The following is a 12,314-nucleotide window of genomic DNA, read 5'->3' on the forward strand; positions in this document are numbered from 1 at the left end:
AAATGAAACTACATTCTATGGCTGGATTATTAAACTGAATATGCCCCTTTTTAGTCTGGTAATCTAAGAATTAGGGAACAGACACCCTAATTGACGCGAATCCTAAAGATAGATCTATTGGGCCCAACAAGCCCCATCCAAAGTACCAGATGCTTTAGTATTTTGAATTTATCATGTCCGAAGGGAGTCCTAGAATGATGGGGATATTCTATATGCATCTTGTTAAGGTCGGTTACCAGGTATTCACCATATGAATGATTTTTATCTCTATGTATGGGATGTATATTGAAATATGAAATCTTGTGGTCTATTAAAATGATGAAAATGATCGATTATGATAAACTAATGAACTCACCAACCTTTTGGTTGACACTTAAAAGCATGTTTATTCTCAGGTATGAAAGAAATCTTCCGCTGTGCATTTGCTCATTTTAGAGATATTACTTGGAGTCATTCATGACATATTTCAAAAGACGTTGCATCGAGTCGTTGAGCTCATCAAGATTATTATTAAGTCAATTATAGTTAGATATATTATGAAATGGTATGCATGCCGTCAACTTTCGATGTAATGAAAGTTTGTCTTTTAAAAACGAATGCAATGTTTGTAAAATGTATCATATAGAGGTCAAATACCTCACAATGGAATCATATGTAATCGTATTCATCCTTATGGATTATGACGGGTCGCTTCAGCAAGCACCTCTATTTATAGTAAGCATAGAAGGATCTAGACCTAGGGTTTAATGGGAATACTTGGAGCAAAAGTTAGAAATTAGGGTTAGGTTATGGGTGGTGGTTTTGGCCGTAATTTTGGGGGGGGCAAAATAGTCTTTTTACCTTGCCCAAAATCGGCTAGCGTTAGTGAAAGGAGATAGAACTTTTTCATTTTAGACCTTGTACTTTTGGTTAGTTAAAATGGATCATTAAATGTTCTAGTTTAATTGTTTGAATGCAACAAGTTTTTGAGTATTACATTTTGTTCACGAAAGTTAATTAGCTTATTATTTTCATCTTTTATTAACTTGTCAATTATTGCATAAAGTTAATTAATACGTTTTATAATTCTTAATACTTAATAATTGTTGATTAAAGTTTAATCATTAAGTTTTAATTATATTGTTTGGGCATTTAATATTGGAAAAATATAGAATGGAAAAATGAGGGTCGTTATAGATAAGTTCACCTGCATTATGTTAAACTGGGTGATATCCTTCATTGTTCGTTCAGACTGTCCTGAAGACGCTATAAATAATTATGGCTTGCATTGGATGTAAGTCTGACTAGTCACTTTCAACTAAAATTTCAATTCATTTATTCAAATGAAACGTTTCTTAAATATCGGGTTCTTTATGCCTATGGTCTCCTTCCGAAATTAAGGGGTTAGTAAAACCCGTGGCTAACATTATCCAGACATCAAATCGCATGGTTGTGATCACCGTGTTTTCCATTCTATTTGTCAGCTTTGTATTGCGACATAAACGCTCAATGTTTTAGATGAGTTTCGTAACATTCATGATGTATTTCATGCATCCAGCTTACTGAAGATGCCTGTAAGGCTAAAAACATCATCTTTTCTTTTGTGGGTATATATTCAGATGACATATTCATGAAACGAAATCAATTTGTTGATCTTAAGGTCAAGAGACTTAATTAATGGCATATACCTATTCTTACTTTTATACGCCCAAGTACCTTTCAAGGTAAATAGCTCACTTCTGAGCCCACGAGTCTCTCGAAACTTTGATACGCTCCTTCTTTTTCAATTCGGTACCGTTGTTGGTCACTCCTCAAAATTTTAGGACGAAATTTTCTTTAACGGGTGGGTAATGTAACGACCCGACCTTTTCGACTTATGTTTATACTTTTTGTTTTCACGAAACTGCGTATTTGTGCGTACCGAGCTATATTATATTCAGGGATGATTACTCATGTTAATTACTTTCGTTAATACCTTACAGCGTGTTTTTAAGTGTTTAATCACTTAACTTGATCCTCGAATGCTTTTACGACCGTTAGTGTCACTTGTCGTTTTGAACGAGCTACATACTTTGTACACGTTTAACTTTTGTCATAATTGGAATATTATGACTACGTAATACTAATTGTTATTTTCTAATGACAATTACTTTGCTTATTGGTTGCTTAATTATGCTTAGTGTTTTACTAATGCATACTAGTTAGTCTTAATGGACTCTTTACCTTGATGGACTTAAGCCTACCCTACTCTAGCTAATGGACTTTTAAGTTAGCCCAATTTTAATATAATTATGACCCATTAAAATGTAAGACAAAAACCCATTTAGGTGAGCCAACATACTAGCATTTTTGTTAGCCATTACTACATATGTTGCATGGAATCCCAACAATAAGCACCACCTTTAGACCACCACCATGCAAAAAGCAAAGTTTGTCTCCCCCTTTGTCCCCTAAACCCACGGCCAAACCCCCACCTCCACCACTATAAATACAAGCCTTATTCTTTCATTTCACACTTGATCTCATTCTCATTTTACACACACTTGCTCTCTAATTTTCTCTCTAGTCTTTCTCACACTAAAATTATAAGTTCTTAAATTTTCTTCTTCTTCTTCCTTCTTTCTTGTTAATCATGACATCATCATCTTTATCATCATGAGATCAAGCTTTTTAGCTTTTTGATCTTGTTACATCTTGTAGATTCAAACTTTGATTTGAAATCTTCAAGAACATTAAAGATCCAAGCTTTCTAGCTTAGGATTTCATTATTTTGTTGAAGATCTAAGCTTTTTAGTTTATGATCTCATTACTTTTACTAGATCTTAGCTTTCTAGTTTATGGTCTCATTAATTTTGTAAAGATCCAAGCTTTCTAGCTCAGGGTTTCTTAACATTTGAGATCTAAGTTATTATTGTAGATCTCACTTACTTGGAACCTTTTTATGATTTTTATGGTGATAAAAATCAAGTCTTCATCATCTCATATGATGAAGATGCATAAACTTGTATCAAAAGGACAAAGGTTGAAGCTTTATTGTGTTTATACAATAAAGAGACAACCTTGATGTTCAAAACATGTAGAAAGTTAGCTTTTACTTTTAGTTGTGTGTTGATGGTTTAAACTTGGTCATAACGATGCTAAAACATCAAAGAGTTGTATACTTGAGGCTTATACGCATCAAGGATGGGAACCGTGATAAGCATCAAACACTAAGAAACCCACCGGAGCACTTGTTTCTGTTTTTCAGGGTCTGATCAGACTCCTGGGACTTCTGGAAAGTTGATTTTCAGATAGTTCAGTTTGAGTAGATGATTTTCGTTTAAGACTCACCTAAATCCGATATACGTTTTAGGATTTATAGCCTTCCGAAAATCACTATGCCTTCGTAACGACGTGCTGAAATTTCTGACCTACTCGCGCTTGAACCGTCGCCACGGTCAAACGACATCGATTTAGGATCTGAAAATTGGAAAGCGGTAAGAGGAATCACAAACGGAGCCTTGGCCACTGGCCGTGCGTCATTTCAGTTTGTATATAGGTCGTAGCAACTGTCCGAATCAGCCCTTTGTTTTGATCTCTATTCTTGTTGAAAACTTACTTTATCTTTTACGTAAGATGATGATAATGATGATACTTAAGACTTAATTTATTCACTTTTAAACCTTTTGGGATAATATACTGACTTAGTAACCTTTGACTTTGATTGAGGACCTTTCGGACTGACTTACTACTTGCATACTTTTCATATCGACTTTACCGCATCATTTCACTGTGAGTTATAGCTCCCTTTTTACTTTAACTATTTTTGGGACTGAGAATACATGCGCTTTTTATGTTTTATATACTAGACATGAGTACTTAAACTTTATATATGTGTGGGTGACATAACGGCACAAATATTCCCCTTAGCTCGGTAACGTTTAACTATTGGTTTATGAACCGGTAGACGCGAATCTTAGATATGGTTCCATAGGGTTTGACATCCCCACTCGGGCTAGTATCGCTAGTATTTAACGGGTGTTTAATACTTCGAGAACATATGCACTCGCCAAGTGTACTTTTAGGGGTGATATATTTTTTTTACGTTAAGTTAGTTACCGAGTGCCCACGGATAAGCATATACTTTATCATACTGATTTGAAATACTGATTTGAAACGCTGGTTGAAGCACTGAAATCTCGTGGTCTACATCACATTACTGATTACAAACAAACTATAGCTCACCAACATTCGTGTTGACTTTTTAAGCATGTATTTCATAGGTGCTTAGACGTTGTTGCTTCCGCTATTAGACTTGCTATTATAGTCTTGGTGTTATAGACTTGCTGTTACAGACTCGCTGTGTTAGACTTCCGCTGCATTGTTTAGGGATGTCTTAATCATGGAACTTTTATTTTAGATTCGCAACTTATGTTATTTTTGAACAATGGCTATGTAATGACTTTTGTGTCACGTACTTATGTTAATGCTTTCTAATGGCTTTGTAAAACATTTGACGTTGGTAAAGACGTTACTTTTTGTAAAATTGACGTTGGTAAAAACGTTGCCTTTTCATGAATGCAAAACTTATTTTAAAACAGCATATAGTGTTGTAACCGTGTAATGATCCTGTTGTTGATGATCTGTACACGTTGATTTTGTACGGGGTGTCACATCATTAGCCCCAAAATCTGCGTCGAAAATCATACTGAAGATGGAATTGGTTATGGTAGGTTTTTTATGCCGGATTCCCTCTTTTCTTCATGGCCCGGGTCTAAGTGGTTTAAGGTCATTTCTTCATTCCCTCATTTCTTCATGTCACTGATTTCTCGAAACTATATCTTGACTCCTAAACCGGCTTGTCTTTCTCAAGTTGACCCAACCATGTTTGATTCGAGGGATGAAGGGTTTTTCCTGCCCACATTTAACCACTCCAATAAGTACATATCTCTAGTGTTCATATATTTTTCGTGATGATGTAGGTTTTGTATTTTCGTGTTGATGTAGGTTTTGTATATTTTGTTTTCAGGTATTGTAATAGGTCCTTGGACCATATGATGCATTTTTTCTTCTTTTTAATAAAATTGTTGGCTTTTCAAAAAAAAAAAAGTATCTAACTATATGTTTTTAATAAAAACATTTTAATGTCATTAAATTTAGCATAATCTAAGTGACAATAATTCATTTTAACATAGAAAATACTTATTACAATTGAAAACGAAATGTAGTGTCGTTTTCGCTTTTTTCTTTTGATTATATATATATATATATATATATATATATGTGTGTGTGTGTGTGTGTGATAATGTGAGTAAATAAATAAAAAAAGGTAGTTTTTAAAAATTGTAAAAAAATTTTGAAAAGTTTTTAACAAAATGTCAAAAATTGTCGAAAAATATTAAGGGCTAAAAATCGGTCAAAAGATATCGGAGATTGAAATTGAAAATTCGGCGATGACTTGAACCGAGAAAATAAAGTGGGCGGGACTTAAACTGGGCAAAAAAAGGGAAGGGAGCTAATTTAAGAAATAGGTTCGGTTGATGTAACGCTTGGAATAGTAAAATCAAGCTTCGTTAACCAATTCGAACCTCCCACGCAGCACCTGAAATTACTCCCATACCTTCTATATTTGATGATATGTGGTAATGTAGTCGATTATCATTTAATAAGTAAAAATGTATAATAAAAGGTATTTATTTATAAAAGATATCCTTACAAACAATAATACCCATTATTTATGTAAGAATAAAGATTATATTTATTTTTTATATCACAGGGATTTATACTTCTGATAAATTTAACCCTTATAAGACTAACAACTACCATGTCTTTAAGTATATGTATAAGTTCTATATATTTGATGATATGTGTAATGTAGTCGAGTATCATTTAATAAGTAAAAATGTATAAGAAAAGTACACTTATAAGACTAACAACTACCATGTCTTTTAATATCCATAGTATCTATTAAATCTCTAAAATAATAATTTCATAAATAAGAATTATTTAAGTCTTAAAGAAAATTTAAAAATAAAAAGAAAAAATGTAAGCTCTCATGATGATGTCATTAATATAATTAATTTTTTAATAAAAATATTAACATCTTAATCATACAATATATGAAGCATTATGTACATTATGGTAAAACATCTCATTATTATATGTACAATATTTGAAGCATTATGTACAACCTTATGTTAAAACAACACATGACTGTATGTACATATTTGAAGCATTTTGTATAATCTTATGATAAAACACCCAATGATTATATTTACAAATTTTAAAACAACATGTACAATCTTTACAAAACATCCAATGAACACATATACAAATTTTGAAGCATATTGTATAACCTTTATATAATAATTGTATTTTAATCTTTAAAAAAATATCAAAAATTCATTTTTTATTATTAATAATTATTAATTATTATTAAAAATATAAATACTCAATTTATTATTGTTATTTGTTTTAAATATTATAATTATAATTATTAATTTTATTATTATATTATTAATATTCAAATATGGATTCTCTTTACGGGATTAATTACGTTAATATGTATGCGAAAATACATGTCTCAACATGTTTGTAAAAACAACGATAAATTTCTTATTCGGAATCCGTGGTTCCACGGGTCATTAAACTAAATGACTTTAGCATTTATATTCACTTAATAACTAAAACATATCATTAAACTATTTCGTTTAAACAAACTAGTGATTCCACGGGTCATTTCACTAGTGTATATATATATAAGTTCTATATTTTATGATATGTGTAGTGTAGTCGAGTATCATTTAATAAGTAAAAATGTATAATAAAAGGTATTTATTTATAAAAGATATCCTTACAAATAATAATACCCATATTTTATGTAAGGATAAAGATTATATTTATTTTTCACAGGGATTTATACTTCTGATAAATTTAACCCTTATAAGACTAACAACTACCATGTCTTTTAATATATATATATATATATATATATATATATATATATATATATATATATATATATATATATATATATATATATATATATATATATATATATATATATATATATATATATATATATATATATATATATATATATATATATATTTATTTATTTATTTATATATATATATATAATACTTATTTTATTTATTAATGATATGACGCTCAAGAGGTGAGAAGAGTTGAGAAAAAAAGGTAGAAAGGGTGCATAACCGCATTGGAATATGTCGAACAGTCTGGGCCAAATCCAAAAAAAAAAAAAAAAAAAAAAAAAAAAAAAAAACTAGTATCAGGTGATCTTTTCGGATGAACTCCTACATTAAGGTCATGTTTGTTTTGCACTTAATTGACTTAATACAATGGAACTTAATACAAAAAGTTATTAAGAGGCTTTTGTTTTTGACTTAACAAATAAGACGCGTCTTAATTTTAAAAAATTAAAGAATTGTGATTTTCCATTTAAGTCCTCAATTTTTAATTACTGCTATTTTAACTGCTCACACAAAAGGTTAATTAAGTAAATTTAATTATTCAGACAGTTATTCAGCTGCAAAAACAAACAATAATTATTTATTCGTCACTCAATTTTTTCTAATATTTTTTTGGGAAACTTTTTGTTTTTTTATCCAATACAATTTGCTTCATTTGCTTCTATTCTTTTCTCCCTTTTGTCTATAAAATTTAGCAAACGTTCTCTGGACGCAACGCAAGGGAACCTACCTCGTTGAGATTGAGATACGGTTTGGACTCCCACGGGGAGCAGCGCACCAACAATAGGCCTATTCTTGTATTTTTTTTTTTTAATTATATATGGGTTTCTGACTTGTTTTGCAAGCGAACTAGTCACCGAGCGATTACCTGATTTACGAAAGTCCTTCTCGACTTTCAAACTTGTGACCTCTTGGTATGCAACCCAAGTACCAAACCACCCGAGTAGGCATGCGACTATTACATACTACAACTCTTAATATATATGTACTCGAAAAACGTTTTCATTTTGTAAGGATAATTTACTGTTCACAAGTTTTTCCAATTGATGTATAAGGATAATATACAACAAGTTTTAAGTTACCACGCTTTGCTGTGGCGGTAAGTAATTTTTTTAGTAGTTTTTTTTTAAGTATATATAGGTTTCCGACTTGTTTTGCAAGTGAACTAGTCACCGAACGATTACCTGATTTGCGAGCAGTCCGGAGTCATCGTCGAAGAATCTAGGCTTTATTTTTTTTAGCTTCGTAAATTATTAATATAGGTAAAAATTTGATTTTGAACTAAATAGTCAAATTAAAATCGAAATACTATAATTACTTTGTAGTTAAATTACGATTTTCGATTTTAACTTATATCGAACCAAATTTGAAGGTATTCGGCGTGTGGTGGTATATGATCGCTAATGTGGTTATGTCCAACATCGCCGCGAGTTGAAATTCCTCATGATGTGTATGTGGTGGTATATGATAGTCAAGGTGGTTAAGTCTCCTCTCGGTGATGCTTATTTCATCGTTTGGAAAATTTTTTTACATGATTTCAAAACAATAGCTTAAAAATAGTAACCTCCAATGTCAATATTTTAATTTCGCATAGCCTAACTACAATGCTCCAAATATTTTGATTTGACATATCTTGACACCTATCCAGATCACAACCCAAAGATCCAACTTTACTTTGTTAATATTATGCTTTGCCTCTTTCGTTTTGATTCATTTTGACACTAACAAGTTTTGGGTCAGCCGCATTGCGGCGACGTAAATTTACACACGAAAAAAAAGAAATAGCTGTCAAGTATTGAACTCAAGACCACCAGGTAACAATGTCGCGGACCAAAACAATCGGCCAACTATGCAGTTACGTTTTATCTTACAACTGTATTAATTATCATTTATAAAAAGTCATAAAATGCAATTTAGTTTTTCTGATACGTAAAAAGTCCTTCTCGACTTTCGAACTTGTGACCTCTTGGTAAGCAACCCAAGTACCAAACCACCCGAGTAGGCATGCGACTATTACATACTACAACTCTTAATATATATGTACTCGAAAAATGTTTTCATTTCGCAAGGATAATTTACTGTTCACAAGCTTTTCCAATTGATGTATAAGGATAATATACAACAAGTTTTAAGTTACCACGCTTTGCTGTGGCGGTAAAAAAATTCCATTGCTAAGGTTCGACCCTGCAACCTCCCGGAAGACAAAGCGCGGACGAAACAACCTAGCTAACCATGTTTTTCTGTTATGATTTACAACTTCTAACATATAACTGCTCAAAAAATATGTTTTATTATTTGGCTGCAAATTACTATTCATTATGCTTTTAGGATTTATACTATTTATAATTTATAATTCAGCGTATAGCCCATTATTTTTTATTTTTTTTATTTTTTATTTTTCAAGAAAGAAAACCTCCTATAGTCCATTTCTTCAGCTTCACATATTTTCTGTTATGTCATGCCTTTTTCATTTTGACCCATTTTAACATTCATTCAGCCCACAATTCGTTTTCTAGCTTCACATATCAAACTTTCATAAATTCAACTGCAAAGCCAAAATTAATAAAGGATAAAAAGGTTATAACTCAAGTCTATCATGAACACAGTTACAAAATTAAGTTGCGTGGCACAGATAAAATCATGGATGGCTAAATTTAGATTTAAAGAGATTTAAATTAAGAAATGAAAATTCCGTTAATAAAATTTTAGAATAACTTTTATGTTTTTATCCCTTCGCTGAATTTCAACCATTTAGCTGCTATTCAAGTTTGTTGATGTATTTTTTTCGGACATCAGTTTAGAATCACTCAGGGGACTTAATCACCAACGCGTTTATCTTCCGTAGTTGCAACCCGCCTCCAACTACTGTCCTGGAGGAAACCCTGTGACGACCCAGAAATTTCCGACCAAATTTAAACTTAATCTTTATATGTTTTCGATATGATAAGCAAAGTCTATTTAATTGAATCTCAAAATTTTGAACTGTTTCTTATATTCAATTGACCTTCGACTATTCCCGATGATTCACGAACAATTGTTTGTGAATAAATATGTATATATATATATATATATATATATATATATATATATATATATATATATATATATATATATATATATATATATATATATATATATATATATATATATATATAAGTATATATATAATAATTTGAAATTATAAAATATAATTTAAACATTTGAACTAAATATGTAAAATGAGCTACAAAAATAATTAAGTGTAATTTAAAATGAATCTATATGATTTTCTGTGTAGAATTATTATTATATGCATATAGTAATATATATATAATTTTTAAATATTAAATATTCAATATTAGTATATATATTATAAATGAGATATAATTAATAAATTGTAATATTAATGTATTAAATTAAATTATAAGTTAAAAAGTTGTTATAGTATTATTATTACTATTATCATTTTCATAATTACTTTTATCATTATTTGTATTATTTTGATGTTATTATTATAAATATTATTATTATATCTATTATTGTTATAACTAATTTTACTTTCATTATTGTTATTAATAGTAATATCAATATTAGTATTATTAATATATATAGATATAAAATAAATTGATACATATAAATTGTTATTATGACATTTATCAATAATATCACTAATATTATTAATATAATTATTATTACTATCATTATTATTTATTATTATATATCTATCATTATTATTAGAATTATTGATATTATTATCATAAATTCTATTATTATTATTATTAGTATTAGTACTTTTGTTATTAATAACATAATCAATATTATTATTATCAATATATTTATTATTAGTTTTAATTAAATACTAAAATAATAAAAATGAATTATAGAAATCAATTATATATATTAATCAATCTTATCAATTCTGTGTGCTGTTTCCACCATGGATACCAGTCAAAATTATTACAGATATAAATACAAAATCTGTTGTAAGTCCCTATCTGCTTTATTCTTTTTATTTATTTTATTCCTCTAATTGAAAAATGCTTGTACTTTTTGTCTGCAAGATCGTATATGGCGATTTTATGGTCGATACCCAACAAAAATAAATCATATCATATTATTGCATCAATTATCTGATTACTGCTAATATATATACCATTTATTTCGCTGCATGGGGAAATTAAAATAGAAAAAGAAAATAAAGTAGTCGACTTCTCTTTTCTTGTTCATTTCATCAAAAATTCGATTTCGAATTTAATTTAAAAATCTATTAATGCAGTTAAGTTAGGAATTAGCTAGTTAATCTTTCTTCAAAATCCCATCTTCCAATTCTTCGAAACGAAGAGGAAATTTTGAGTCAAAGTTTTGAAAATAAAAGTCAACTAATTTGTTCTTGCAGAAATTCAAGTTTGTTGTTGCGAATTACCTACAATTAACGATCCTAATAGTTTCAAGGTGTGGATTGCAATCTATTTTATGTTATAAGTTTTGTAGTGACCCGAACTTTTCCATGTTTATATATATTAAATGAAATTGTTATTTACATGATTAAGTGTTTCCAACATGTTAAGCAATCAAACTTGTTAAGACTTGATTAATTGAAATAGGTTTTATATAGACAATTGACCACCCAAGTTGACCGGTGATTCACGAACATTAAAACTTGTAAAAACTATATGATGTCATATATATAGATATATATATATAGTTTACATGGTATTATGATAAGTAAACATATCATTAAGTATATTAACAATGAACTACATATGTAAAAACAAGACTACTAACTTAAGGATTTCGAAACGAGGCATATATGTAACGATTATCGTTGTAACGACATTTAATTGTATATATATCATATTAAGATATATTAATACATCATAATATCATGATAATGTAATAATTTAACATCTCATTTGATATAATAAACAATGGGTTAACAACACTTAACAGGATCGTTAACCTAAAGGCTTCAAAACAATATTTACATGTAACGACTAACGATGACTTAACGACTCAGTTAAAATGTATATACATGTAGTGTTTTAATATGCATTCATACACTTTTGAAAGACTTCAAAGCACTTATCAAAATACTTCTACTTAACAAAAATGCTTACAATTACATCCTCGTTCAGTTTCATCAACAATTCTACTCGTATGCACCCGTATTCGTACTCGTACAATACACAGCTTTTAGATGTATGTACTATTGGTATATACACTCCAATGATCAGCTCTTAGCAGCTCATGTAAGTCACCTAACACATGTGGGAACCATCATTTGGTAACAAGCATGAAATATCTCATAAAATTACAAAAATATTAGTAATTATTCATGACTTATTTACATGTAAACAAAATTACACATCCTTTATATCTAAT

This window comes from Rutidosis leptorrhynchoides, chromosome 4 (genome assembly GCF_046630445.1).
Source record: "Rutidosis leptorrhynchoides isolate AG116_Rl617_1_P2 chromosome 4, CSIRO_AGI_Rlap_v1, whole genome shotgun sequence".
In the NCBI taxonomy this organism is placed as follows: Eukaryota; Viridiplantae; Streptophyta; class Magnoliopsida; order Asterales; family Asteraceae; genus Rutidosis; species Rutidosis leptorrhynchoides.